Here is a 4,793-nt window from a genome sequence, read left to right as displayed (position 1 = left end):
TGAGGAGACCATCATTGTGCCTAATTCGTTTGACCTGGAGCAGGATGCTAGGGAATGGGAGGGGACAGCTCTGGTCCCCTGGGCCTTGCACCTCCCGTGCGGGGTTGGCGCCTGTGAGATTGAGGAGCTCCTAAGGGATAGGCTATGGCTTCAACGGGCGAGGTTGTTGTCACCTTCCACCAGTCGGAACCCTTCCTCATCCACTTCATCAACACCGAGCAGTGTGCAGCAGCTCGCAGCCGCGAGCGTTTCCAGGGCCGCAGCATCGACATTTGCCTGTGGCCATGGCGCAGCCTAAGCCACACGCTCGGCCTGCGCATCTTCTTCTGGGTGCGACTCTACCTCGACGGCATCCCGATTCACGCATGCATGCCGGACATCGTCGAGAGGATCATTGGCACGCGATGTGCCCTCCAGTACATCAACACGGATCTCGTCCAGCCAACTAACACCAGGCACATCGACCTCTGGGCTTGGATGGCGAATCCAAGCAAAGTCCCCAAACAAGTGTGGCTGATCTTCACTCATCGGCCTGCAAACAAGTCATCTTCGGTCACCATCACCACATCGTAGCCGGACTGCTGGCAACAGAGAGTTCGCTATGAAGTCTTCTTGCACCTGGGCATTTTGGAGGACTACACGGCGGCAGCATACGATCTAGACGGCGCCATCAACAACCCCTCTAGCTTCAATCATGTGCGCTGGGGTTATGCCTTGCGCTACATGGTACCAGACAGCGTTCCCTCCGATGCGCGCTCTAAGTTCTCCGCACGGCTACCCCGGCCGCCATGGGAACCGGAGCAACATGAGGAAGAAGATCGTGACCAAGGCCGTGGCAACTGAGAGCATGGCCGCGGTGAGCAAGACAGGAACGGCAAGCGCGAAGACAACAACCGGCGCAACCGGGATCTCAGGCAGGGAGGCAATGGCTCATGCTATGACAAGATTTTCCGCTGGCCTTGTCGGAGCGAGGATGACGATGATGATGGCAGATATGATCATTTGGGATGAGGCAACGAAAGAAATAGCAAGGCTCGCAATAGCCTCGACCATGTCGTCTTGCGCCGCGACCGTACACGATCACCCAAGTGTTGGGAGGCCGAGTTCAGAGGGGGTCAGCGAAGGACTGCTTCTTGCCCCCTCCCTGCCACCGCAGCGCTGAAACTGGTGCCCTTTGAGGCAAGCTTGGCTGCCTTTGCTCCTACCTTGCCGCACCTGGACGACCTCAAAAGCATGGTGAACGCACAAGTACAGGCACTCTTCAATGCCTAAGCCATCGCGATCAAGAGCAGCATTCAGGCTATGGTTGAATCCCAGGTGCGCGAACTTGCTACGCTCACACTGGCCTCACCTATGCACTCAATGATGCAACAGGAACTCCAAACGTACAAGGCAGATGCATACATCTCCAAGGCCTGCTCTCTAGCGGATCGAATTGGGCTCGCCGACAGCCTGCCCCGCTCAGAGGGATCCAAGCCTAGTCCGCATCCATGGAGCAGCTGGTGCCTCTCCAGTGTGTCTTCTCTAGGCTCCATGCGGCGCTACAAGGGACGTTGACAATGCGCGATGTTGAGCTCGTGCTGGACAAGTTGCAGCTGCATGGCCTGTGTGCCCCGGTAGATGGTCTGGATGTTGCATCGGAGGGTCGGCCATTGTCGCTGTAGAGATGGCCACGGTGCCATCAGCCACCCCGCCGCCTCAAGCCCGAACGCAGGGTGCTGATGGATAGACGGGCATGGAACGGTCCCCTAGGCAGGGACCGGACATGGCAGCTCCTGGGCCCATCCAGGCGGCGGTGCTGTTAGCCGCCTCAGGCCCGCACGCGGGCTGCTGGCGAACAGACAGCCATGGAGCGGTCTTCCAGGCAGGGCCTGGCTGCGGCAGCTCCTGCGCACGTCCAGGTGGATTCAACCGTTGACAACCTCTTCACCGCGCTGGCTCCGGTGATTCTTCAGCACCTGCGACATGTCTTCAGTTTGTAGAAGCGTGCGACTGGCAAAGAGGCTAGTTGTGCGAGTTCTGGAGCGCGCCCAGCGCAACTTGTGGCACAAACTGGGTGTCTCAGACAATGAGCTCTAGCCAATTGAGGAGATATTGCAGGACTACATCAACTCACACAGTGGCCGCTACCGGACCACATTATTGCAGCAATGTTGTCCTTATTTGATCTGGATGATGAAGGAGTGAAAAGGGTGAACGACGCAATCCTACAGCATGCTGGATAGGCCATTGATGACATCAAGAATGAGCGTGCCCTCTCTCAAGAATGATAGCTTCGGTACCTCAGCACCGTTGGAGAAGAACTCTCTCCATGTATCCCAGACTTTCCTCATACTGCTTTTCATTTAGTGCTCCACGCCCTGCTGGCTGTGACCTTCGAGCTAGGAGCTGGACCAGCCCTGCTGGCTTTGACCTTCGGGTTTACTGTACGCGACATCGACTACGCCTTGCTGGCTTCGACCTTTGGGCAATGCACCTATCTGCGCATCGAACATTAACCACAAGCGCCGTTTCTAGATATCCCAGCACACGCATTGCCGTCGGCACACCTCACCTACTAGTTTACATGGCACTTCCAGCCACCTCCAGCTCTGCCTACTAGGAAGGCTACATGATTCCCTGCAGCGCTCTACACCTTTATAAATGCATATAGGCAGGTTCGACACTATCAGCTGGAACGTGCGAGGTCTTAACGCTCTTGCGAGATGCCTGGTCGTTCATGAAATGCTCAAAGCGATGCCATGCCATATAGCTTGCCTACAAGAAACTAAGCTGAATCAAATTGACGTGGCCCTCACTTCCTTCCTAGGCGGCTACCACCTGACCAACTTCACTTACAAGCAAGGCACCAAGGGGGGAATCCTTATTCTTTGGGATGCTAATTTTATTGACCTAAAAGGTATTCAGATTGTGCGTTTTTCAATTACTACAACAGTATTGGCCAAACAATGCAGCTCCAAGTTCAAATGAACAACAGTATACAGACCAACGAGGACAGAACTGAAAATGGCCTTTCTACAACATATGTGAAACATGAAACTCGACACCAACACAAAATGGCTGATCATTGGTGACTTTAACCTCATTTGCAAAGCACAGGACAAGAATAACAGAAGATTGAACCTCCAACTAATGCGTCGCTTCCGAAGTACCCTAGCTTTCTGTGGCCTAAAAGAAATACACCTTCAAAATTGAAAATATACGTGGAGCAGTGAAAGGCGTCAGCCAACGCTTTCACGCCTAGACCGCTTCTTCTGCAATGAAGCCTGAGACATTGCTTTCGATGATCACATGCTGCACACCCTTTCCTCCTCCCACTCCGATCACTGCCCGCTTCTACTAGCAAGACTCTCAAGACCACGGAGGCCACGCCCTTTCAAATTTGAGAACTTTTGGACTAAATTACCATGCTTCCAAGAGACTGTGCAACAAGCATGGAGCCTACCCACGCATCATACAGAACCCTTCCATCGCTTAGGCCACAAGTTGCACTCAACAACCATGGCGCTTAGGAAGTGGAGCAATTCCATCATCTCGGATGCAAAACTAAAAATACAGATGGCACAAGTGGTGATCCTACACCTCGACACTGCGCAAGACTTAAGATCCCTTTCAGATGCAAAATTTGCTCTGAGAGCAAAACTCAATAAACACATTCTAGGCTGAAAGAGCAAGGAAACAACAATCATCATGTATCAAAAACCTACATGCGGGAGATGCGAATACATGATACTTCTACCTTAAAGTCAATGCGCCTAAAAGGAAGAACATACAACGGCTGCAAATAGACACGGGCTGGGCTCTCTCCCACCAAGACAAGCAAGACATCGTTCACGACCACTTCTCTGACATAATGACGACCCCAGAGCAACGCACATGAGATCTGCGGTGGGACAACCTAGATCACATTGCAGTGGACCTATCTGACTTAGACTGCTTGTTTGTCAAAAATGAGATCCTGCATGCCATTAAACAACTTCCGCACGATCGAGCACCAGGCCCGGATGGTTTCACAGGGCTCTTCTTCAAGACATGCTGGACCATCGTTAAAGGAGACATAATGACAACAATCAATGCTTTCTACAACATCCGTAGCAATGACCTAAATCTCCTCAATAAGGCAAACATCATTCTAATTCCAAAAAAGAAGGGCAGAAAGCATTCTGGAGTACCAGCCAATCAGCCTTATCCATGCGTTTGCAAAGATCATCACTAAAGTGCTAGCGCTATGGCTTGCCGCACACATGCATGCTATCATCTTGCCTTGCTAGAGTGCCTTCATCAAAGGCAGAAGTATTCATGATAACTTCCTATACGTACAAAATATCGCTCGCCGTTTTCATCGAAAGGCGACGCTGGCTCTACTAATGAAATTAGACATCTTCGAAGCCTTCGACTCAGTTCGTTGGGACTACCTCATCTCCCTTATGCACCACAGAGGCTTCCCAACTCGATGGAGCCAATTGATCATGTCCCTCCTAGCCACTTCAACTTCAAAAGTACTGCTCAACAGCTCACCGTTGCCACCGATACAGCACGGTAGAGGCCTCAAACAGGGGATCCGCTATCACCTCTACTATTCGTCCTAGCCATTGACCCTCTACAACACCTAATTGCTCAAGCAACCAACAGGGGGCTCCTCACCAAATTAGGAGGAAGAGCGGCAAGATTTAGAGCATCTCTATATGCTGACGCCGCCGCCATCTTCATAAAGCTGACACGAAAAAACATCTCCAACATTGCGAAGATCCTTCAACACTTCAGAGAAGCCACTGGCCTACACACGAACTTGC

Source organism: Setaria viridis, chromosome 3, assembly GCF_005286985.2.
Source record: "Setaria viridis chromosome 3, Setaria_viridis_v4.0, whole genome shotgun sequence".
Classification (NCBI taxonomy): Eukaryota; Viridiplantae; Streptophyta; class Magnoliopsida; order Poales; family Poaceae; genus Setaria; species Setaria viridis.
Note: the sequence above shows the minus strand (reverse complement) of the source record.